This window comes from Euleptes europaea, chromosome 11, assembly GCF_029931775.1.
Source record: "Euleptes europaea isolate rEulEur1 chromosome 11, rEulEur1.hap1, whole genome shotgun sequence".
Classification (NCBI taxonomy): domain Eukaryota; kingdom Metazoa; phylum Chordata; class Lepidosauria; order Squamata; family Sphaerodactylidae; genus Euleptes; species Euleptes europaea.
Genome location: NC_079322.1, coordinates 17427996 through 17454828, shown reverse-complemented (window position 1 = coordinate 17454828; position 26833 = coordinate 17427996). Strand labels below are relative to the sequence as shown.

At 42.0% G+C, this 26833-nt stretch overlaps 1 protein-coding gene across 1 annotated transcript in view; it reads right to left on the bottom strand.

Annotated features, from left to right (window-relative positions):
• TPK1 (thiamin pyrophosphokinase 1) overlaps window positions 1-26833 on the bottom strand; it is a 361399-nt gene that overhangs the window by 139110 nt on the left and 195456 nt on the right. The gene's annotated exons all lie outside the window — the stretch shown is intronic.

Below are 26833 nucleotides of genomic sequence, written 5' to 3'. Positions count from 1 at the left end.
AGTGGGAGTACACTGGGAAATGCAAAAAAAATTATGAACGTTATCTTTCCCTTGGACCCTAAATGTTATTAGGAATTCTGTAATAACCTGTAATAGATAAAAGCAGGGAAGAGTTATTCAGATACATGGTAACTGCAGCAAGAATCTTGGTTGCCATCAAATGGAAACAGGAAGAAACACCAGGCTTAGAAGACTGGTTGGACAAGCTGGCGAATTTTCAGTAATGGCCAAGCTGACAAATTTCATGAACCGAAGTCGTATTATGAATAAGTGTCATGAGTTGTACAATGATTTAAGAGTTTTAAACTGACCTAGAGTAAGATGGACGGTACAAAATGATATCGATCCACTCAGAGAAATGTATGTAGAATAGTAGATTAGGGGTTTGTTTAATTTATGGTTCAATGAATGGTTGTGTGTATTGTGTGTAGTGTGTACTGATTGTTATGTATTTTGTGTCTGATATTTTTTGTGTTGTTCTGAAAATAGAAATTTATTAAAAAAAAAAGATTGGGGAACCCTGGTCTATAATTTTGTGGCTGCTATGACATCTTAAAGGCCTCCATGATCTTGACTTACTAAGCTAAATGTAGCCCATAAGGCATGTACTATGGCCTGCTGAGTGCTTAGCAATCCCCTTGTTTTGGCAGTCCCAGCAAAACCAAGAACTTTATTGAGCCACAGTGGACTACTCCACGCGGCTGCAGGATAGGGTTGCCAACCCCAGGTACTAGCTGGAGATCCCCTGCTATTACAACTGATCTCCAGCCAATAGAGATCAGTTCACTTGGAGAAGGATCCGCGGTAAGAGACAAACAGGAAGGAAGTTCTTATGTAGCTGCCAATCCGCAATAACTTCTTAAAGGGACATGGCCCAATAAACAGCAACCACAGAATATAAGTCAAATTACACAAAGCATGACAGATCAAACTCATTGTTCAGACCCTTAGGAATAAGAGTTTGGAAAGCATAAATTAAACGAGATTCTTGCTGAAGAAGTATTTTCTTGGCATCTTGGATATGAAACGGTTTTGACTTAAACTGCCAAAGAACAAAAAACAGTAAGTCTGTGTCGGAATGGCGTGCTTGTATGTAGTGCTGTACAAGTGGTGCCTCTAAATTCCGTGCGTGTATGCGCGCACGGTGCTCGCCGATCCTAAGTCGAATTGGACAAGATGAGCAACCAATGTACATGAGACGACATGGACACAGAACCGCGTAAACAGACATGGGGGTACTCTAAGCCCTGCTCATTTCTCCTTGTTTACTTTGGGTAATGCTTTGAGTAATCCTGTATGGCAGGGAGCTTGTGGATACGTATTAGCTAGAGGGCTTGATCAAGTCACAGGACTTTGGAAGCACCAAGTATGATTTGCAGACTGGCACTTTGTATCTGGATCTATATCAGTGGAGAAGAAGAAGAAGAAGAGCTGGTTTTTATACCTCATTTTCTCTACCTTTAAAGAGTCTCAAACCGGCTTACAATCACCTTCGATTCCCCTCCCCACAACAGACAGCTTGTGAGGTAGGCGGGGCTGAGAGAGTTCGGAGAGAACTGTGACTAACCCAAGATCGCCCAGCAAGCTTCATGCGTAGGAGTGGTTGGAGTGCAAGATTAGTTTAGAATCCCCACTCTGCCTTGGAAGCTTGCTTGGTGACGCTAGACCATTCTCAAGACCATTCTCAGACTAACCTTTCTTGCAGGGTTGTTGTGGTAAGGATACAATGGACGAGGGGAGAATGGTGATGTTGTGAGGACTCTTTGTAATGATGATGTTGTGAGCCACTTTGTAAGAAAAGCAGGATATAAATAGCTACATAGCTAAATAAATATAAATAAAATACTTATAGTCAACCATCATGGAATATGTTTAAATAGGAGAGCACAAAAACAACTCTTTCCTGTAGCTTGGTTTGCTTTCAGTGTTTCTTAAAAAAAAACACCACGATTCTCCTTATACTGTACAATGTTATAGGTGTCAAGAATGCATTAAAATGGTGCAATACACAAGTTCATGTCTCTTAATTTAGAGCTCAAACATCCTCTAAGCTTCTGCCAAAGAGCTGAGTAAGGAATCATGAAGTATGTCCGCCATATAAAGTCGCCATTCAAAGAGGTTCCAAGGATACAAAATACCTCTATAGTGTCATAAATTATAATAAGGACCACAGTTGCTAGATTTAGAAGTTCCTTTACCTACCACTTCAAGGTCTCCTTAAAGGCTTCCTGGCTCTATCTATCCATGATTCATTTGATACTTTTACCTGATAGTGTAGTGACTGATAAGAAAATTAGGTTCTCACCAGTCAACCCTCACCTCCATATTATGAGTATGAATATACCGTTTACGGCTTGGGAAAACTGTAATAAAACATAGGATGACAGCTTTTAAAAGTTGAGGTCCAGAAACAAAATAAAGTAAAGTAATCTTTGCAAACGGAAAGTGCAAAGAAGATAGCTAAATCCAGGCCTACAAATATTGCCTATATAAAGGTAAAGGTAGGCCCCTTTACAAGCACCAGGTCATTCCTGACCCATGGGGTGACATCATATTCCGATGTTTACTAGGTAGACTTTGTTTACCGGGTGGTTTGCCATTGCCTTCCCCAGTCATCTTCCCTTTACCCCCAGCAAGTTGGATACTCATTTTACCAACCTCAGAAGGATGGAAGGGTGAGTCAACCTTGAGCTGGCTACCGGAAACCGACTTCTGCCGGGATCAAACTCAGGTCGTGAGCAAAGCTTGGACTGCAATACTTCAGCTTACCACTTTGCGCCACAGGTCTCCTCATATATATTCCTTAGATCAAAGTATATTGATCAGACATATATACCCTTCCTTAGATCAAAGTATATTGATCAGATTTTGCCAAACCTTGGTTTCATCTAAAGGTCCTGTAAGCTTTTTATGTTTCGCTTTACCACACAATAACTTTCTTTCTACCTTTGGGTATGAATTTGCTGATGACATCACAAAAACACCTAGACATTGACATCATAAAAATTGCCTGGCATGAAAGAGGGTATAGGGATGTAGTTACTGCCAATGTTGGAACTCCTGACTCCAACAGATGGGTGAGGCTATCTTGGAACACACCTGTCATAAAGTATGACATACACATGATGTAATATCTTAGTGATCCTCAATGCAATGTCCAGGGATGTCATGGCACCCGCCAGTGTTTTTTCTTGGAGCCTCCTTGCTTCTTAAATCTTAGGGCGACTAAAACATAAAAGGCTGAGCTCCAAATGGGCAGGGCACATCCAAAATTTGCCTAGACAAAGATTTACTTATGATGCTGGGCATGGAAACCACACCTTATGGCTGTGCAGGAAAGAAGAAGAAGACAGAAGAAAGAAGAATTGGTTTTCATACCCTGATTTTATCTACCTTTGTAAGTCTCAAACCGGCTTACAATCATAGACTCATAGAAACATAGAATTGGAAGGGATCACCAGGGTGATCTAGTCCAGGAAAGTCACAACTACCTCCCTCCCCATACCCCCAGTGATGTCCAGAAGATGGCAAAACAAAAACAATAAAACAACCCTCCAGGATCCCTGGCCAATTGCTTTCTGACCCAAAAGTGGTGACTGGCACTACCCTGGGCATGCAAGAAAGGGCCAAACACTGATGCAAACCTTCCTGCCCTCTCTTTCATAATTAACAGAATCAGTTAACAGAGTCAGCATTGCTGACAGATGGCCATCTAACCTCTCCTTCCTCCAAGGGAAGGATCCCACCACCTCCTGAGGAAACTTCTTCCACTGAGGAACTGTGCTCTAAATGTCAGAAAGTCCTTCCTAATATTTAGCCGAAAACTCTTTTGATTTAATTTCAACCTGTTGGTTCTGGTCCGATATTCTGGGGCAACAGAAAAAAACTCGGCACCACCTTGCTCTCCCCACAACAGGGAGGACTCTAAACTGGAAAACTGGGTTCGATTTCCCGCTCCTCCACATGAAGTCTGCTGGGTGACCTTGGGCAACTCACAGTTCTCTTAGAACTCTCTCAGCCCCACCTGCCTCACAAGGTGCCTGTTGTAGGGGGAGGGGAAGGCGATTGTATGCTGCTTGGAGACTCCTTGTGTGTGTGTGTGTGTTAAGTGCCATCAAGTAGCTTCCGACTCATGGCGACCCTATGAATGAAAGTCCTTCAAAATGTCCTATCTTTGACAGCCTTGCTCAGATCTTGCAAATTGAAGGCTATGGCTTCCTTTATTGAGTCCATCCATCTCTTGTTGGGTCTTCTTCTTTTCCTGCTGTCCTCAACTTTTCCTAGCATGACGGTCTTTTCCAGTGACTCTTGCCGTCTCATGACGTGACCAAAATACGAAAGCCTCAGTTTAGTCATTTTAGCTTCTAGGGTCAGTTCAGGCTTGAATTGATCTATAACCCACTGATTTGTTTTTTTGGCAGTCCACGGAATCCGTAACAGTCTCCTCCAACACCACATTTCAAAGGAATCTATTTTCTTCCTATCAGCTTTCTTCACTGTCCAGCTTTCACACCCATACATAGTAATAGGGAATACGATGGCATGAATTAATCTAGTCTTGGTGGCCAGTGACACATCCTTACACTACAAAATCTTGTCTAGCTCCTTCATGGCTGCCCTTCCCAGTCTCAATCTCCTTCTGATTTCTTGGCTGCAGTCTCCCTTTTGGTTGATGGTGGAGCCAAGGAATAGAAAGTCTTGAACAATTTCAATTTCCTCATTGTCAACCTTAAAGTTGTGTAATTCTCCTGTAGTCATTACTTTTGTTTTCTTGATGTTCAGCTGTAGTCCTGCTTTGGCACTTTCTCTTTTAACTTTCAGCAGTAGTCGTTTCAAATCTTCACTATTTTCTGCCAATAATGTAGTGTCATCAGCATATCAAATTATTAATGTTCCTCCCTCCAATTTTCACTCCACCTTCATCTAAATCTAATCCAGCTTTCCTAATTATATGTTCTGCATATAGATTGAAGAGATAGGGAGATAAAATACATCCTTGTCTGACACCTTTGCCAATTGAAAACCATTTCGTTTCTCCATATTCTATTCTAACTGTGGCCTCTTGTCCAGAGTTCAGGTTGCGCATTAAAACGATCAGATGTAGTGGCACACCCATTTCCTTTAAAACCAGCCATAGCTTTTCATGATCCACACAGTCAAAAGCTTTGCTGTAATCTTTGTAATCTTTGCTGTAAAAAGGAGACTCCTTAAAGGTAGAGAAAAAGCGGGGTATAAAAACCATCTCTGCTTCTTCTGAATTAAACTCTGAGCTCTTGATCCTCACAGCCCTTGACCTACAAAAACCGTATTTCTGCAACAGTTTTCTGAACGATAAAATAAAACGACAGCTGACGTTTCTAAACCAACATGATATGTTGAGAAGACTAACAAAACAATCACTCTTTTCTTTTAAGATTTTTAAAAAAGGTAGTATCTGCCCAACACCACACCTACACGGTCTAGGCATTTCTTGGGCCTAGAGAGCTCACACAAGTAAGACATTTAGAGAGACTGATTTATAAATAAAAGTTCTAAAGCAGGCCCCATTGGTGCTCTTGAAGCAATATTTTGGCAGTAGCTGAATTTCTTATCCTTTCCCTGCGGATTCAATCTGGCCGCTGCAGGCAGAATACGGTTGCATTCAGTTCTCAGGGGGAAAAAACTGAATTAACTTATTACCTGGGGTTGCTACCTCTGCAAGTTAGATATCTTATCCAGAAGTCAACGGAAAATAATGAGTATTGTGAATTGATGTTTGGCGCAGATGCACCTGGTGAGCAATCTAATTGCGTACTGGGATTCTGAGTGGTGGAACAGTGAACTGCTGGTAGAGACTGAAAGCAAAATAAAGCCCATTACATCAGTCTTGCAAATGCTCTACAAAGTGCAATCCTAAGCACAATTATACCTTTCTAAATCCATTGATTCCAATGGACTCAGAGGGGTGTACTCAGCTTAGGATAGCACTGAAAAGGTCCACATAGTTTTTAACCTAGCTTCCCTGCTTGTATATACATTTGTAAGTGAATTGTGGCAGGAAATAGCCAGTATGACACAACAATAGGGTTGCTGGACCCAGACTGAGAAATTCTTGGAAATGTGGGGGTGGAGCCCGGGGAGGACCTCAGCAGGGTATCGTGCCATTAGGGTTGCCAACCTCCAGGTCGTGGCTGGAGATCTCCTGCCATTACAAATGATCTCCAGGCGACAAAGATCAGTTCCCCTGGAGAAAATGGCCACTTTGGAAGGTGGACTCTATGGCATTACACCCCATTGAAGTTCCTCCCCTCCCCAAACCATACCCTCCCCAGGCTCCACCCCCAAAATCTCCAGGTATTTTCCAACCCAGAGCTGGCAGCCATTTTCTCCAGGGGACCTGAGCTCTGTTTTCAGTAATTCTAGGAGATATCCAGCCCCCCCACCCCGGCGGTGATTGGCAAACCTACTTGGGTTGTGCATATTGATAAACCTGAACTGAAAATATACCTGAAATTAGTAGTTTCAGCAGTATTCGGGCTTCAGATTTACCAAACACCAAAACCTGGGGATCTTTCCGTAGCTGAAAAGGCTATTCCTGAAAAAGCCAAAAAATATTTGGCTTTTTAGGGTTTGGGTATTCGCCTTTGCTCAGATGCATGGCTCTGTGCTTTCTCCCTTTTTCATTATTTTTTTCTGGTTTTGAGGTAGGGATAGTGTAATCGAAGCCAACTTGGTCTGACCAACATCCAACCAACCATCCATCCATCACCATTCAGTAGGTTAATTTGGATCAATCATAAGGGTTGTTTAAAAGACGGAGCTCATCAGTCCCGTCTGGAGGGATATACTCTCCAACTAAAAAGAACTGGCTTCAACAACTGCTCACACTACGAGGCTTCCGAAGGAGAATCCCTCATTCGTGTGGATGAGCAATCTCCTCCAGACAGCCACCGTGGTTGAGACTTTGGCTAGATCCGATCTTACCCCCGCCCCCGAAAACCTGCTCTGAAACTGAAGGTCGCCCCGAGTAGAGGCTTTATTTCGCCGCACATGACCATCTCTTGAAATCAGATTTTTGATGGATATAATAAAGGACTGTTCAGACTTCCGGTGGTGCTGCTGGGATGAGCACTCCACTTCCCCAGGCTGTCCTGGGAGAAATCCAAGTTTGCGTTATTTCTGGGGTACATAGATACCCCAATCCGACCCTTGCAAGTGGGTTGGAAAGCAGGAATTCCCTGCAGCCCGCAAACGCGGTTTGACCTCCCAGGTACTCTGAGGGGGCTTTTTTAAGCCCCTCGGAGTCCTGGACGCCGGTCCTGCGAGGGCACTAGGGAAGGAAATCGCCAAAACGCAACTTTGGCATCAAGCTCCACCCTCCACCACCTTAATACCAACATAAGAACTACATAAAGAAAAGAACCTCACCTCTTGACACCCAAGTGAGTACAAAAGAACTCTTCGTCTACTTACTGGAAATTTGAATAGACGGGGGGCTGATAAGAATCTTTCTGGGACCCCCGCTCCTCCTTAATCTGAATTGAAAAAGTTTGATTTGAGTTATTCATCGGGATTAGCGACAGGAGCCTTATCAAACTGATCAGCCTAAACCAAAACAAAGAGTCGGAAGGACATCTTCTAGATTGACAAGAATTATCACCAATGAGAAGCTCCGAGGGAAGGGGAGGGTGATTCTTCTTCCTGATTTTCCGGCGAAAAGAATTTCCTGCCACGTTTGTAGCAAGGGAATGCCTGGAACGGAAGACTCTCTATAATACCCTCTCTATCATCGGAACTAAAACAACAGGAAGTAGTCGTAGGACTGAATACGCGTTGCACTCGAGTTCACCTTGAAATCATTCCCGAAGGAACAACCATCGAGATGAGACGGTAGAAGGTCCGCGGCACTAGCAACTTCCGGTATACTTCCTGACCAGCCCGATCTAGAGCGACCGACAAAACTCACTGGTATTTCAAAGTTTTAAAACACAATTTTAAAGCTAAATTCGACTCTTTTCAACCCGAAAAAATTATAAGGCTGATGTTTGAACTATTTTCTTCTAATTAAGTATCTTAAAGGCCCTGTCTGTGGACATGTATTTTACCAGCTTCTTTTGAATGTAAATGTCGGGAACTCGACCCCGCTCTGGTTCACTACACAGCCCTGCCTACACTAAACTAAGGGAATCATTACAAACCTCAACCATGGAAAAGAAATTACAGGACATGCTAACTAAACAAACAGAGGCAACAAATAAACAGTTTGAACAGATGTCTACACAGATGGCACAGTTGACTTCTATGATGAGAAATCTTGGTCAAGCATCCCAAGCTATTAACCAGAAGTTGGATGTTGTTACAGGAGACTTGAAAGAAGTAAAAACTCAAATGACTGTTATGAAGACAGATATGCAAGCGATGGATGCATCAATTAAGAAAGTGATGGATGAGCATAAGGATACAAAGAAAAAATTAATAAGCCAAGAAAAACAGATTGAAACAATACAAACTGATCAGATGGCGGCAAAAAATCAAATAGCTATGATGGAGATGAGAGTGAAAGAGACTAATCTTCGTATACGCAATTTTCCAGATATGATGGGAGACAATAAAGAATCTGCAATACCAAATTTGGCCTACTTATTTCAGATAGATGAACAAGAATTAAAACAAGCCATTAACAGAATATACAGGATACCATTACCTGCTAGAATGAGAAGATCTAAGCCAAGAGATTTGATGATAGTGTTTTATGACACTAGAGTTAAAGATAAGATTATGAAGATTCACTATGAAAACCCAGTGTCAGCAGGAGACTCCTCTTTAATATTATTAAAGGACATTCCAAGGCATTTACTTTCACAGAGGAATAACTACAAAGACTTTGTGTCTACATTGAAAGCTAATGGTATCAAATACCGTTGGATCATGCCACAAGGTTTGGCTTTCACCTACAAAGAAATGAAAACGACAATTCTATCTCAAGCAGATGTGGGAAAATTTCTGAGAAAATACAAAATGGACCTTAAAGAATTACCTGGGGAACAGAAGGAGGAAGAAGAAGAGGAAGAAGAAGAGGCACAGGGTGCAGAAGGAGGCACCAAATTATAGACTTTTTACTTTGTTAAAAAATACTACATTATGGCAAAAGTAATTTCTTGGAATGTAAATGGACTGAATGAGAAAACCAAAAGGGCTAGAATTTTTAAATACAGAAATATAAATACTCCCTAATTTGTCTACAAGAGACTCATATAGCTTTAAAGCATAAAAAATATTTGGAGAAACAGGTGCTTGGACAAGCATTTATTGCCTCAGCTAAAACTAAAACAAAGGGAGTGGTAATCTATGCCCATTCCAGTCTTTGTCCAGAATTATTATACAAAGATAATGAAGGAAGAATTGTAATTATCAGAACTAAAATATTGGGACAAAGGACAATAGTGGTTGGAATTTATGCACCCAATGAAGGGAAAAAATCCTTCTATGAAAAACTACACGACTTGATTGCCCAACATGCAAAAGATCAAATCTTATTGATGGGCGACTTCAATGGAGTTACTCTCCCATCTTTGGACAAAAAATCAAAAGCAAAAGACGTTAATGACGGATGCTTGCCTAAAACTTTCTTCACCATGGCTTCAGAATTAGAATTACAAGACATTTGGAGAACAATGAATACAACTGCTAAAGAATACACCTTTTATTCAGCGAGACATGACTCACACTCCAGAATTGATATGATATGGGCCAGTAAATCAATTTTCACTCAGGTACGTAAAAACCATATCCTACCTAGAACTTTTTCTGATCACAACCCTGTTACTTTTGAGTGGAACAATAAACAAGTATTTAGATGGCGAATGAGTGATAAACTTTTAAAAGACAATAAGATACATAAGGAATTACAGGTTTTAATGAAAGACTTTTTTGAAATTAATCTTAATGGGGAAACCTCTTTGAATACAGTTTGGGATGCATTTAAGGCTGTTTTGAGAGGTTTTATGATACAGAAACACTCGGCTTGGAAGAAGACTCAACTACAATTTACTAATAATATACTTTGGAACTTACAAAATTTGGAACAGAAACTGATAATGGCAACACAGGAAGAGGAGAAAAGAGAAATTCAAATAAAGATTTCTGCATCTAAACACCAATTAAACTTGGTCATAATGGAGGAAATGAATAAAAACTTGAAATTTGCTAAACAAAAGTACTTTGAATATGCAAATAAACCTGGAAAACTTCTAGCAACACAATTGAAGGATTCATTTCAAAAGAAGATTATAACAAAAATCCAAACTGCTAAAGGACCAGTCTATTCAACTTCAGAAATTCAAAAAGAATTTGTTTCATTCTATTCCAAGTTATATCAGAAAGAAAATACTCCAAAGCAGAAAATAGACAAATTCTTAAATTCAATACAGATGAAAGCTTTATCAACGACCCAAAGAGAATGTATTGAAGCTCCAGTTACAAGGGAAGAAATACAAGAAGCAATACTGAAACAAAGAACGGATAAAACACCTGGACCAGATGGAATTACTGCACTATTTTACAGAATATTTAGTGACAATTTAGTGGGTTTTTTTGGTTTACTTTATAATGCAATTTTGGATGAGGGAACATCCCCGGAGACTTGGTCACATGCATTTATATCATTGATACCCAAAGAAGGAAGGGATCCAGAAAAAACATCCAACTATAGACCTATATCGCTGTTAAATGTGGACTACAAAATTTTTGCTTCGGTTTTGGCATGTAGGATAAAACAATTTATTAAGGATCTTATACACGAAGACCAAGCAGGCTTTATACCAGGAAGGCAAATAAAAGATAATGTAAGAATTTTACTGGACTCATTGGAATATTATGACCAGAATATCCAACAAACTGCGGCATTTGTATTTTTGGATGCAGAAAAAGCTTTTGATATGGTCTCTTGGAATTTTTTGAAACAGATTTTGGATAAATTGAACTTTGGAGACCGCTTTCAGAAAGGTATATCGGCTATTTATACCTCTCAACAGGCTAAAATTTTGGTCAATGAATCAATGTCAGATAACTGCCAAATCACGAAAGGGACTAGACAGGGATGTCCCCTGTCTTCACTTTTATTTTTGTTGGTGTTGGAACCGCTATGTGTGAAACTAAGAAGTATGGAGGACATCCGCGGGTTAAGAATTAAAAAACATGAATTTAAGGTGAGAGCATTCGCGGATGACCTCCTGTTAATTTTGGAGAATCCAACACAATCAATGAATATACTTCGGGAGACTTTGGACGACTTTGGGAAAATATCAGGCTTCAAAGTGAACCAAGAAAAAACAAAGATAATATTCAAAAACCTACCGGAAATACAGCAACAGGAATTTATATCATATACCGGTTGGGAGAAAGCCAACAAAGTTAAATACCTGGGAATTTGGATTACTGCAAAGAATAAAGACTTGATAACCAACAATTACCTCAAGTTATGGGGTAAGATTAAAACTGATATGATTATATGGTCAAATAAAAAATTGTCATTAATGGGACGTATCTCAACGATTCAAATGAATGTTTTACCGAGGATGCTTTTCTTATTCCAAAATTTGCCAATAATATCACACACTAAATACTTTGATATTTGGAGGAAAGACATTTCAAATTTCATCTGGCAAGGGAAAAAACCAAGGATTGCTTATAAATATCTGGTGGATCTAAAAACTAGAGGAGGTTTAGCACTACCTAATTTTCAACTTTACGCTGAAGCGGTAGCTTTAGTATGGCTAAAAGACTGGATGAGTTTGTCAAATACACGTTTGCTAGACTTGGAAGGTTATAATAACTTAAGCGGATGGCATGGCTACTTGTGGTATGATAAAATTAAGTTACAAGCAACATTTCGTAATCATATAATCAGGTCCTCTTTACTCCGTATCTGCATGAGATATAAACACATTTTGGAACCAGTAACACCGATGTGGATATCGCCTCAAGAAATGTTAACATTGCGCCCACTTAGACCAGACAAATTTATTACCTATCAAGATTTAATTAATTGGGATGGAAAGAAATGCTCATTAAAAGACTTTCAACTTCTTAAGGATGATCTACAATGGCTTCAATATTATCAAATTAAATCAGTTTTTGTACAAGATGTTAAAAATGGATTTTCTAAAGAAAAATCTTCTCTTCAAAAGATCCTATTGGATAACAATACAAAACTGATTTCTAAAATGTATAATCTCCTTTTAACAATATATGGTGAGCAGGATACGATTAAACCAACTATGATCGACTGGGCTCAAAATGTGGGACACGATATTGCTTTAAATAAATGGGAACGACTATGGTCTAAAGACCTAAAAGGAATAAAAGCACAGTCAGTGAGAGAAAACATTTATAAAATGATGTATAGATGGTATCTAACACCCAAGAAGATTGCAAAGATTTATAAAACAATGTCCCCTATCTGCTGGAAATGTAACAAGGAAATTGGTTCCTTTTATCATATGTGGTGGACCTGTGATAAAGCTAAAGACTTTTGGGACATGATCTACAATGAATTGAGACTAATACTACAAAAAAATATACCCAAAATACCAGAAATGATGTTATTGAGTATGATTCCTGATGACTTATCTACACAAAGAACTTTTTTGATTTATGCCACAACAGCTGCGAGATTGCTTTATGCAGTGAAATGGAAAGGGACCGAAATTCCTGAGAAAAAAGACTGGATTGTTAAAATGTTTGAAGTGGCAGAAATGGCAAAACTCACAGCTATCTTAAATGAAGAAAATGATGTTCAGTTTTTGGGGGAATGGGAGGCGTGGATGAATTATTGTGAATTTGAGTTAAAATTGGGAAGAATGGAAGAATATTTTCTAATCTGATCCAGAGGTTTTTTTTGTTTTTTTTTATAATGAACAAGTATAATTATATTTACTAACAGATTATGTTTAAAAAAATTTTTTTAATGGTATTAATAGATTATTAAGATTAGATCAACTACGACGGGATGAACTTTTTATTAAGAGGCAGATAGAGGTGAAGGGGAAGTCATAAATTTTCCAAAATTTTCTTTTTTTCTTTATATATTGTATGGAATTATAACAACATTAAGTCAGAATTGAAATTTTATATTGTTATAGATGTTGTTTATTGCAATGGAAAATTTGTAATATAAAACCCAATAAAATTTATTAAAAAAAAATAAAAAAAAATAAAGGACTGTTCACAGGATGTCATTTGCCTCTAAAATAAACGTTTTCCGTGCCTTATTCTTGCATTTAAGCCTTTTCCCTCAGTTTGGAAGCTAATTTGCATGCACATCATGCTATGAGCCCCAGATACAAAGGGGGCCCCTAGATTTTGAGGCGCCAGCCTGCCAATTGGCTTTTTCTGCCAGTCCTCGTCAACACTGAACTTCAGAAACTGAAAACTGATTGGCAGCTCGGCTCGCAAATGCCTGGAGGATGAGGGCAACCCCTTTGCAGGCCCATAAAATTGGACCCCCTGTACCAAAGTTCACCAAACTTCAGTGTCCGTCTAAGGAGAGTCCCTAGCAGCCATCCTGCAAATATAGGGACTCCATCTGCAAAAATGCCCTCATAGGTGCTTTGAAAAAATCCCCATAGACTATAATGGAAGTGAATTTTTTAGTAAACCCGGTAATAAGCCGAATACCAATATTTACTGGTAAGGGTATTCGGCTTATTCTGGGTTTACTGAAAAAACTGGGCCCAATAAACCCGATCCCAAAATTTACCGAATTTTCTTTTTTTGCACAACCCTAAACCTTATGGTCAGACTGTGCTGCCATCAAGTGTAAGTCCAGGGCTGTCTCACCCTTCCTCTCCAGGGTTGCCTTTAGTTGGGCCAGTGCCCCAGGATAGAGCCTCAGAATAGAGAAAGAGGTGGGGGTTCCCCTTCACCCAATTTCCCCACTCTGCTCATCCATTTACCTATTCTCTGCTTTTTTGGAAAGGGTCTGGCTCTTCTGTTCCCCTGCCCCCGGGCTGTTGGGCATGCCCTCTAAATGCTGTCCCAAAGGAGGACCAACCCTGGTCTCAGCCATCCTCCCTCTCCAATCCAGCCATGGGGGGTGACAACCCCCTGGGCCAATGAATGCTTGCCTTGGAGTGGTGAGCTCTCTGCCCTTCCCCCTGAATCTCTTTAAATAGCTGGCTGCCCCGCTCAACCTCCTCTATAGTGTTGCCAGGTCCCTCTTCGCCACTGGCAGGAGGTTTTTGGGGCGGGGCTGGGGAGGGCAGGGTTTGGGGAGGGACTTCAATGCCACAGAGTCCAATTGACAAAACAGCCTTCTCCAGGTGAACTGATCTCTATTGGCTGGAGATCAGTTGTAATAGCAGGAGATCTCCAGCTAGTACCTGGAGCTGGCAACCCTACTCCTCTAAGAAGGTCAGTGCTGCTGAGCCTGCTGTTGAGAGTTGGCTGGGCTCCTTCAAGCTGGCTGACTCTCGAGTAGACTCCACCAAGACCAGGCAATGCTCTGACTCTTCCCTAGCTCAGGGGTTTCCTGGTAGAGCCTGACTTTGTGGGGCTTGCAGTCTCCTGGGGTAAGTGCAGGGCGGCCGCATCGCCCCCAGACATCTACATAATGATTACACTATCAGACTACTACTGGGAGGTAAGAGATTTACCCCGCCTTTCTTTTGGCTCAAGGCAGCTTACAAAAAAACAGTTAAAACATTGTAAATTAAAGCTGAACAGAATTAAATATCTTGCATACCTCCTTCTCTTTCCCTCCCCTAAAGGTGCCTGGTTTTCATTCCCCAACCAAAGCCCTGGAAAACAGACAAACTTTGCAGCATCTCCTGAAGATCTCTAGCTCCCTTTGCCTCCTCAGAGAGCCCAATCCACAGAGCCATGATGGAAAAGGCCCGGACCCTGGCCATTGCCAACTGGGTCACCCTTAGCAGCAGAACAGCCAGCAGTGGCAGCCTGAAGACTACAGGTGGAAAATGGAAACATATGGGAGGAGACGGTTTTTCATGTATGTGGGCTTCAAGCTATGATGGGCATCAAGGTCATAACCAGGGTTTTGAACTGAACTCTGAAACAATCACTAGAGACCTTCAGGAGAAGGCTGCAAGGTTTGTCTGTTTTCCAGGCCTTTTGCTGGAAAATGAACTGGCAGCCAATGTAGCTGCTTCAAAACAGGCAGTATATGTTCCCATCAGATGGCCCCAACAATAATCAGACTCCCTCATTCTGGGCCTGCTGCAGTTTTTGGGTTGCCTTCACGGGCAACCCACATTACAGTGGTCCAACTATGAGGTCATAAAAGGGTGGTCCAGCGCAGCCAGATTGACTGAGTCCAAAAAAGGAAAAAAATGGCAAACCAGATGGAGTCGATAGAATACACAATCTGGTAATTCTGAAGCCATGAAGAAAGTTTATTTTCTTTCTTTCCTTTTTTTTTAAGGCAGACATTTTGAGAATAATTAAAATATATGCAATACTTAATGCCCCCAGCAAACCTAAGCTTATTCTGCAGCTTTAACGACACAATACGCATCACTTAGAACTTAGCTGGCCATATACAATTGTACTGTTTGGCATATTTATGGGAAAGTATACATGCCTTACATTTTCTATAAGTAAAATTGCAAAGATAGGCAGTCCTAGAGAGAGACAGGTGCAAATTATTGCACTCTATGCTTCATTAGCAAATTATCTTAGATTTTGCCACCTGGGGTGTATGAAAAAATAAAAGTTGAAAATAGAAAAGATGAATTTTGTAGTAAAGAAAATAAAGTGCCCTTTTTTGGGGGGGGGGGACAAAACAGTCTCATAGAATCCCAATAGGACTAGTGGCATATTTGTATATCAAGTTCAACTTTACAACATTGAAAACTGCTCAATAGTGAATTATCAACGTAAGTATTTTAAGGACAAAATAGTCACATTTAAACAACAAATATATACTTCAGAAATGTTGTATATGTCTAGCATACATGGAAATTAATATTTCTGTAACATTATAAATGGTCTCAACATAAAAATCTTGATACTATGCATCCCGTCAAAGACAGGACATTTTGGATGACTTTCATTCATAGGGTTGCCATGAGTCGGAAGTGACTTGATGGCACTTAGCACACACACACACACACACACACACACACACACACGCATCCCGTGTGAATAGAACCCTGTCTTAAAAAGCATTTTGCTCATTACTAAAGATACTAACAGCCCATTCCTGAAAGCCAGAGTGCCGGGGATGGCGTGGCCATAGCACCTCCACAGAGGTTTTGCGGCTGCCGCGGGGCAAACAGAGGGATAAAAATAGGAAAAAAAAGCTGAAAATGGGGGGAAAGGTCCCATTGAAAACAGCGATGCTGCACCACCCAAAAAGGGGGAGGCCGCACCAGCGTCCGAGGGCCACACTGCCACCCTGGTCCAGGGGGGCCGGCGTAAGGGCCCCTATGTCAGCTCCTAAGAGCTTTCGCCCCCCTCTTCAGGAATGCACTGAAAGTTTCATTGGACTTTTAAAAAGAGCTCCTCCAACTTTCCTTTTTTTGCATCGAAAAAACTGGGTGGGGGGAGTCCTTGGGGAATAAAAACCAACCCCCCCATTTCCTTTTTATTTTTTCAAAAAATGGGCCTTCAGATCTCTAATGAGGCCCCCTAGGGCCAAATCCATACTCAGTCATGAAACTCTCAGGCTCACTTTGCGTCAGCCACTCTTTCTCAGCCTATCCTACCTCACTAGGTCATTGTGAGGACAAAATGGAAAAGGGGAGAGCCCCATATAATGCCCTGAGCGCATTGGGGAATGGGTGGGATAACAATGTGACAGCGAGACAAAGGTCTTCCTCAATGAGAAGATAAGTAATGACGGACAAGCTTCCCGGAATGTTACTTTGTCCACCATTATGGATCCTTCCATGCACTAGGCAGCCATATCATGCTCTAGAGTAGACCTAAGTGACTTCTCTAGACACAGAGAGGCAGTGTGGGATATTGCTAAGCGTGTCAGAGTAGGATTTGGGAGAGCCAGGTTCAAGTCCCCACTCATCCACCAACCTCAATGGGTGGCCATGGGCCAATCTTCCTCTCTCAGCCTAATCTACCTCACAGGGTGATGGCGAGGATAAAATGGGGAAGTCACAACCACGTGCTCTGAGATCCTTGGAACAAGAGTGAGGTAAAAGCGGTCCCAGTCCATGCTGATCATTGGTAAGGATCCACAGAGATGGCCTGTGCCTCACCTGAACTGAATGTGCACTCCGGAACATAACCCACAATCCTCCGCAAAAAGGCAGAGGATCAGAAGTCGCTTAGTAGATAAGTCAAGAGAGAAACTCAGCAAACCACTGGCGTAAGGCAAAGTGAGAAATGTAGGGAAAATACGCACACCTCCTCAAACCAAAAGCGACATGAATGTGCCAGTTTTGACATCCGCTCCCCCTCAGCCCTTTCTACAGTGGAAACTTTTGACTTCAATGGACGCAGCTTCTTTCCCTCCTCCTCTTTCCTACCTTGAGGTGTTATTTTTCAGAGTCTGTGATTATTTTTTTCCCCCAGAGGCAGCATCTGGCTTCTGGCTGTCAGTGATTTTTTTTTAATAACGTATATTTACTGTGACAGATGCAGCAATGAAAGAGTTAGTCCACATCCATTGCCAAGTGCTTTTTCTCTGCAGCGGGTTTCTTTCGGGGTTTCAAAGACTATAATTATGGCATAAACATTCAAAATATCAAAAGTACTGGAAAGGTAAAACAGAATTTCCTAGCACAGCAGCACACTATTTTTCTATCACCAGTTTAGTTCAGCAACGATACAGGGGGGACCAACTGTTTGCCTTGTGCTTTTGGGACAGGTTGTGGCTCAGTGGTAGAGTATCTACTTTGGATACAGAAGGTTCCAGGTTCAGTCCCTGGCATCTCCAGTTAAAAAGGCCAGGAGGTAGGTAAAAGACCTCTCCCTGAGGCCTTGGAGAGCCGCTACCAGTCAGGGTAGAAAATACTGGACTTGATAGGCCAATGGACTGACTCGATATAAGGCCGCTTCATCTGCTCAAGTAGCAGGTGATGTGAAAGAACTCCACATGAAACCCTGCAGAGGAACAACCAATTAGATTAGACAATACTAGCGGTTAAGAGCGGTGGACTCTAATTTGGAGAACCGGGTTTGATTCCCCACTCCTCCACATGAGTGGCAGACACTAATCTGGTGAACCGGGTTGGTTTCCCCACTCCTCCACATGAAGCCAGCTGGGTGACCTTGGGCTAGTCACAGTTCTCTTCGAGCTCTCTCAGCCTCACCTACCTCACAAGGTGTCTGTTGTGGGGAGAGGAAGGGAAGGCGATTGTAAGCCGGCTTGACTCTCCTTAAAAAGGTAGAGAAAATCGGCATATAAAAACCAACTCCTTCTTCTAGAAGGCAAATGCATGTGTCTATGTAGCTTTCTGTCAAAGTGTGGGTCACTGTCCTACTGAGTTCAGTGTAAGTAAGGGGCAGATGGATCATAAACCTTTATGTTCTCCCAAGCAAAGGGCTCTGTAGAAACTTGTAACAAACCTTCCTTTGTACACAAGCTCTTTTTCCACGTGAGACATGGAAGGAAAACAATCCTACTTTGTTTTGGAAAAGTAAAAAAAAAAAAGAGGTCATGTCATGGTAACAGGGTTGCCATTTAGGCTAACCCCGCCCTGGACTCCCATCTCCCACTGAAGTGTACTTATCTCCATCTCCTCTCATATTCCAGTTGCTCCAATCCAGTTGGGAAACCGTAGGGCAGAAGAACCAGGTGTGTGTATAACTTGGTAGGGGGGGACTTTAATGATGAACCAAAGGAGTGGAGGAGGCGGGTAGATGAGGAAAAAGTTGTGCAGGAGCTGTAGGTGAGTGAAGGGCCCCCCACAGAGGTTTCTACGCTGGTTAAAAGAACAGAAAAAGCCACTATGTTTTGCAATAGGGTGCGGTTTCCTAAAGTTTCTTAACCAACAAATTGCGCTACAAATTGACTGGAGCAAAAAAAAAAAACAAAAAGGCTATTCACAAAACTCATCAACCAAAAAAGGAGACTGGAGCCAATAAATCAGAAGGAGACTGAGACGGGGGAGGGCAGCCATGAAGGAGCTAGAAAAGATTCTTAAGTGTAAGGATGTGTCAATGGCCACCAAGATTAAGTTAATTCACGCCATCGTATTCCCTATTACTATGTATGGGTTTGAAAGCTGGACAATGAAGAAAGCTGATAGGAAGAAAGTGGATTCCTTTGAAATGGTGTTGGAGGACAGTGTTATGAATACCCTGGAACACCAAATCCCCCCCCAAAAAAACCCAAATCAGTGGGTTCTAGATCCAATCAAGCCTGAACTGACCCTATAAGCTATAACTAAACTGAGGCTATCGTACTTTGGTCACATTATGAGAAGACAAGAGCCACTGGAAAAGACAATCATGCTAGGAAAAATTGAAGGAGCAGGAAAAGAGGAAGGCCCAACAAGAGATGGATTGACTCTATAAAGGAAGCCACAGCCCTCATTTTGCAAGACCTGAGCAAGGCCGTTAAAGACAGGACTTTTTAGAGGACATTGATTCATATGATTGCCATGAGTCGGACCACACTTAACACACACATTCACAAAACAAACAAATAAAAATTAGCCAACAAGTTTCTTTGTGTCTTAGGGCTGATTCAGCTCTTCGACAGGAGAAGTCTTGGAAATGACTTGGCTTGAAATCCTCCCTTTCTACTCTATTACAGGAGTTGTATGGCACTCCTTTCTTGGGGAAAAGGCTGTATCTAGAAGCCTGTCATTCACAAGTTCCTCCCTCCCTCCTTTCTGCCCAACATTTAAATGGTTGTTTTTGTGCCTCTGCATGTATTTTCAGCTCTGTTTCAAATTATTTTAATGATGCATGTGTTTCTGTTTAACTGGAAGAGTATGTTTTAACTTGTGCAATATGTTGTAAGCCAGCCCGGGCCCAGCGTTGCCAGCGAGGGAGTTGGACATTAAACAAACAAACACATAAATTTGCTGGTTTTAATGCTTTTAAAATGTGATTTTATTATGTATGTTTTAATTTGTTAGCTACCTTGGAGCCTTGGTGAGGGCAGAAAGGCAGGATATAAATTTTGTAAAACAAATGAATACAAATAAATACATTCAGCATCTAAAGGCCTATACATTATACTATTTACGAGTGCACCTCGGATCCCGCCCAGTTGGGAGTGCTGCATTGCACCGTAATGCTCAGACATCTGGGGGCTCGATTTGGATTGGGACCTTTTTACATGGGGAGAAAGGGCTTGAGCCTCCACCATACATCTTTTCCCCAACCTGAAACATCCCTGAGGAAACAGACGCTTCCCAATCCGAATCCCCTGCTCACCCGAAATTTAAGTTTCAGCACAGAACATGTCTGGTTCGACTAGACTGGGGGCTTAAACAGTGTAATGAATAGTTCGGCCAAAGACCACGTAAAACGGCGCTGTTCGCAACAGCTGGTGGTACGCACCGTTTGAAAATTCTTAACCAGAGTGCATTCTTGCATAATTGGTTATCACTTTAAAAATGCAGACAAATGCAGTATCCATAGTGCAGCACGGAGGGATCCATCCTGCTTGCCAAGGGTGCGATCCTTGCTTTTCGACTTCACAAATGTTGCAAAGATCTCCTACCTTGACTCGGGGCCTATTAGAGGGTTTCTTCCCTCACCCCTGCCTTCGGCGACTGAATCTATCAAGGACTTTGGGGTTATGTGTATGAAAAAAATATTCAGAGTATACAAGAGTGAAATTAGCAAGATAAATTCTCCAGTGGCTACTCACATTAAAGCAAGCTGCTGATCAAAGGCATAAAATTACAAAATTAAGAAATGCAAAAGTCGTTTCCATTTCCATCAGAAGCGTTCCCTCTGCAGACATTAGTAAGTTAAGCCTCATAACACCGGTGAGGAATGTCCTGATAATCCCCACTGCATGGCTTAGTTCTTTGGAGCCGGCTCTTCAAAAATATATATATTAAAACTGAAAATATAATTCAGAGTCCACATGATTTCGTGGAAAATTTCTCTGATCATCAAACTTTTCTCTCTTTTGAAAAAGTTCCAAGTTTTGTTGTTGATGGCAGTACTGGTTGGCAGTGGCTCTCCATGGTCTCAGGCAGAAGTCTGAGTATATCACGTACTACCTGGTCTTTCACCTAGAGATTCTGGGGATTACACCTGAGAGCCAGCGTGGTGTAGTGGTTAAAAGCAATGGTTTGGAGTGGTGGACTCTAATCTGGAGAACCGAGTTTGAGTCCCCATTCCTCCACATGCGCGGCAGACCCTAATCTGGTGAACCGGGTTGGTTTCCTCACTCCTACACATGAAGCCAACTGGCTGACCTGAGGCCAGTCACAGCTCTTCGAGCTTTCTCAGCTCACCTACCTCACAGGGTGTCTGTGTGGGGAGGGGAAGGGAAGGTGATTGTAAGCCGGTTTGATTCTTCCTTAAGTGGTGGAGAAAGTCAGCGTATAAAAACCAACTCTTCTTCTTCTGCCTTCTCCATGCAAGGCAGATGCTCTGCCATTAAGCCATGGTCCTCAGCCTCTGCTATTCCTGGAATTTTTTCTTTTAATTACATGGAGACCTCAGGTTAGTCTTCTTAATAAGCTCTGGAACATTGTGTTATGTGCAGTCAAGTAACTTCTGATTTATGGCAATCCGATGAATTAATTACCTCCAAAACGTCCTATCATTAACAGACTTGCTTAGAAAAAAACAAGAGTCCAGTAGCACCTTAAAGACTAACAAAATTTCTGGCATGGGATGAGCTTCCATGAATCACAGCTCATATCTCAGATACTTGCTTATCTGTATCAAGTAATGGTTATCTGAAGCCAGCCTTGCTTAGGTCCTGCAAACTGAAGGCTGTGGCTTCCTTTTTTGAGTCAATCCATCTCAAGTTAGGCCTTCCTCTTTTCCTACTGCCTTCAGTTCTTTCTAGCATTGGAGCTTTGGGAAGCAGTAAAATCTCCCTTCATCCCCAATTACTTGGGTTTCTCCTCAAGCTCTGTTTGGCTCCCAAACTAATTGCCAGACTGGCTAAAAAACTTGTACTACTTGCTTGTAGAGAAGGATCAGCTCTTGGTCTCCGACATCGCCAGCCAATCATAACACTTTTGCTAAACTTGGTGCCTTAAACTCTCACTCCTCTTTGCATGCTCCCTCGACCGATGCCTTCCAATTAGTTTTTTATACGCTTGCTTCATCAACTCCACCGTGGACTTTTCCTTGGCAATGAAATCGACGCATAGATGTTTCCACTGATGCAGCCATCCTTAAGACCTATGCAGCTGGCTTTGTTTGGTGGGGTGAACAAATGTGTTTCTGCCTGTTAATCAGAAACCTGCTCCTGTCTGTAAAATAATACGCACATGAATGGACCTCATTTGCTACAATTCTTATTTTGCCTCAGTCTGTTGTGGAGCCTCTGTGTTACATGTGCCATGCTTGGACAAGACAAACCAGAGTGGAACCAGGAATTACCAGTTGATAGAGCCTTGTCTTGGCTCCCTCATGCCATGTGCTTAACCATTTCTATATGCCTCTAGTACTATAACCAAATTTAAAAGGCATGTTAATACTTGGCAGAGCAATTTACATGGCTGACCCTGAACTTTGTGGAAAACCAGAACCTATAAGGATTTAATGGATTTTCTGCTTCATAGATTTCTTAATCTCTTGTTAAGGTGACTTAAACATCATTTGCCCATTTCAAAGGTCAAAGTAAGCTTTTGGTGTGTCAACCAATTAACTCTTTTAAAAATAAAATGTTTACCAGATGCTTCATAGTCCACAGATGATTGAAGATCATTAGAGGGCATGGGACCTGTGTACATAAGTTACACAGCTCTGTTGACATTTAATTTGGGACCGCTAGGCAAATAGAAATGAATGTTCCAAAAGTAATAAACTGGTTGATTTCTATAAAATAACCATAATACTTACTGCACTATTACACCCTTTTTAGATGTTGTATCACTGAGATTGTTGTTGTTGCTGCTCATCCCATGGTTTATTTATTTATTTAGTTTTGTGCCCTGCCCTCATTTCCTGGCCAAAGCTCAGAGAACTTCTCCCTGTGTGGGTTGTTATCACGCAGTGGTTAGCAACTATGACATCAGCACTTTCTCCCCTTGCCTGTGAAACACTTCAGATGTGGAATGGTATGGTATAGCCTGATCTCAAAAGCTAAGCAGGGTCAGTGCTTGAATGGGGGGCCACCAAGAAAGACTCTGCAAGAGGAAGTCAATGGCAAACCACCTCTGATTCTCACGAGTCTTGAAAGCCCCTTCCTGGGGTTGCCATAAGCCGGTTGCGACTAGACAGCACTTACATACATACAGATGAAGTACCTGACCATGTTGTGGGAAGCAAACATGTTGGTGGAAGACTGTAGATCAGGTGTCGAACTCATTTGTTACGAGGGCCGGATATGACATAAATGTTACTTGGTTGGGCCAGGCTGTGCCTCACCAGCCCAGATCGAGAGCATAGGGGGGTGGCTGCCTCAACTGGAAAGCCAGCAGTGGGCTCACCACCCCCGATTGGGACCAGGGTGGGTGGCTGCCTCAGCTGGATCGTGGGCCGGGTAAAAGCTCTCAAGGGGCCAGATCCAGCCTGCTGGCACCCCTGCTGTAGATGCTTCCAAACCGATATGGAAGTCATAGCAGGAAAGTGTAAAGCACACCTTAAGTTATTTTCCAAGCCAAACTCACAGCGCTAATGAGGATTTTGGTGGTCCCTGGCCCCCAGACTATCCGGCTGTCCTTGATCAGGGCCAAAGCTTTTTCAGCTCTGGCCCCAGCCTGGTGGAACTCTCTATCAAATGAGACCGGGGCCCTGCAGGACTTAGCTCAGTCCTGCAGGGCCTGTAAGACGGAGATGTTCCACCAGGCATTTGGTTGAGGAAGCAATGGTTAATAGAGCAGCTGACCTCCCTTATCCCTTGCTCCACTCCCTTAAAGAATGACATTAGATTAGATCTCTGGCCCTCTGTTACGACTTTGAAGGGATTTCCTCATCTTAGGAACACATTTTATTGCAGCAAGTGATTCTAGATGACCTTCTTAAATGTATGTATTTTAATTCTGTGTTTTAATCCATGTTTTACTTATTGTATACGTATGTAGTTGGAAGCCGTCCTGAGCCTAGCTTGGGTTGGGAAGGGACGGGGTACAAACTGAATAAAATAAAATAGCTCAAGCATGGTCCAACCAACTCAGGGGCGGATAATGCTCTGCTCTTGCTCTCCATATGGCATGTCTACCATCCAGTAGTAGCTGATGGAGAAGTTCTGGTCCTTTACCATAGTATGGTAAAGCCAGCATGGTGAAGTGGTTAAGAGTGGTGGTTTGGAGCAGTGGACTTTTATCTGGAGAAATGGGTTTGATTCCCCACTCCTCCATATGAGTGGCGGACACTAATCTGGTGAACTGGGTTGGTTTCCCCCCTCCTACACATGAAGCCAGCTGGGTGACCTTAAGCTAGTCACAGCTCTCTTAGAGCTCTTTCGGCCCCACCTACCAAACAGGGTATCTGCTGAGGGGGTGGGGGAAGGGAAGGTGATTGTAAGCCGGTTTGATTCTCCCCTAAGTGGTAGAGAAAGTCGGCATATAAAAAACAACTCTTCTGCTATGTGAACTCTCCTGAAACACCAGTTCCAGTACAAAAAGAATGCCTGTATGCAAATGTGCATTTAGGCATAACTTGGTTATAACTTTCGGTGTATCTTCATTAAATAATAAACTACAGATAGAGTAACAGTCTTATCATTACCAGACAGCAGATAGATTCAGTGCTAATTGTGAGAACCGACAGGAAAGTGTGAAATCAGTGTAGTTAAAAAAGAAGATCTTATAGAGCAGGGCTTCTTAAACTTTTTCCACTCATGACTCCTTTTCGCCTGAGATATTTTTACGAGACCCAAGTATATAGGTATATAAAATACGTATATAAATCAAACATTTACTGATAATAAATCAAAATTTTTGTGACCCCCACATTCAGTTACATGACCCCATATGGGGTCGCGACCCACAGTTTATGAAGCGTTGTTATAGAGGACTATAAACCACAACTGAATAAAAAATGGGTCAGTGTTTCTGCTTTGCCTTTCCACACAGACAGACTCTCTGTACGATTGGGGTATTTAAAAATCGGCCAGTAAACTCATTGAGGGGTAAGGCATTATGTCTGGCCAAGAAGAAAAGTCTTCAAAAGTTTGGAATGGTTAAGAATTCAAGATAATCTGGGAACACTGGAAAAGATGGGGTGCTCTGCTCTGTCCCCAGAAAGAGGGTGCACATTTCCTTCTGGCATCACCGCATAGATCAAGATGGTTCCTTCGTTCTAAATCCGTATCTTATTCATTACTAAAGGGACATCTGAGGGAAAACTTGGATAGGAAATCTGTAACCTTGAAAGTCTTTTTTCTACTAGCTTTGTCCCTAAACACCATCTTGCGAATACGTATGGTCGGTCAATCTGGGTCTAACTTTCAGTGTGGTGTAGTGGTTGCGGGGAGGGATCAGACTAAGATCTGAAAATCCCAGGCTCAGATCTCCACTCTGCCATGGAAGCTCACTGTGTGACCTCAACCAGTCAAGCTCTTTCAGTTTAACATACCTCACAAGTTTGTTGTCCTGTGGACAAAACAGAGGAGAGAAGAACATTGTGGAGAAGACAAAAGTGAGGTATAAATATCTAAATAAATACTTCTTGGAAACACAGATGGACACGTTTTAGCCCACTGGAGACCGTCTCCAGGATACCCCAACAAGATGAATGGATTACAGTATACATTCAGAAATGGGGACCCACTCTAAAGCAAGAGATAATAGCACAGTTATTGGTTGATACTGATCCAAACGTAACCCTCATCGTGGCAAAATTTTTATCTATGGCTCTTAATGATACTTCCTTCTAACTGTATATTCTGGATTTTGTATTTCTGTATGTTTGGTTATCTCTGTATTACTCATTGAATTTGTTTTGCTCATGCCCTGTTGGTCCACGAGCATAAAGAACAGAAATGAAGGAAAGGACAACCCAACAACTGATTAACCAATTACAAAGTCTCTGTTTTTATATAGAAGGGGTTGGAAATTGAGGGATCCAACTGTTGTGCCAGATTGCAGATATTATGTGCATGAAATAGCAGGATCAGATTGGTTCATTGCACTGCTTTGTTACTAACATGCGCGCTTCGGATTTCAGTGGGAAGTTGTGACCTGCCGTCACCTTGTGCTTCATACTGAAATGAAACAACATGGGGGTGAAGTGATTCAGAGGTAGGGGCCTGCCGTAAAGCAAGAGATGGTAGCAAAGTTATTGTCTGATGCTGATCCATATGTAACCCTCGCTGTGGCAATTTTTTTATCTATGGCTTTTCATGATACTTCCTTCTTACTGGATATTTTGGATTTCTGTATGTTTTATTATCTCTGTATTACCGAGCTTATTGAATTTGTTTTGCTCATGACCTGTTGGTCCGTGAGCATAAAGGACAGAAAAAAAGGAATAAAGGAAATGGGGGTGAAGTGGAAACTCCTGTACCCTGGGAAATCCTCTGGAAGGTGGTAGGCCCTCCTTCCCTGGAGGTTTATAAGAAGAGGCTAGATAGCCATCTGTCAGCAATGCTGAGTCTATTACCTTAAGCAGATCTTGAGAGGGAGGGCATCTTGGCCATCTTCTGGGCATGGAGTAGGGGTCACTGGGGGTGTGGGGGAGAGGTAGTTGTGAATTTCCTGCATTGTGCTGGGGGTTGGACTAGATGACCCTGGTGGTCCATTCCAACTCTATGATTCTATGAAATCCAGCACTGTCCAGGCTA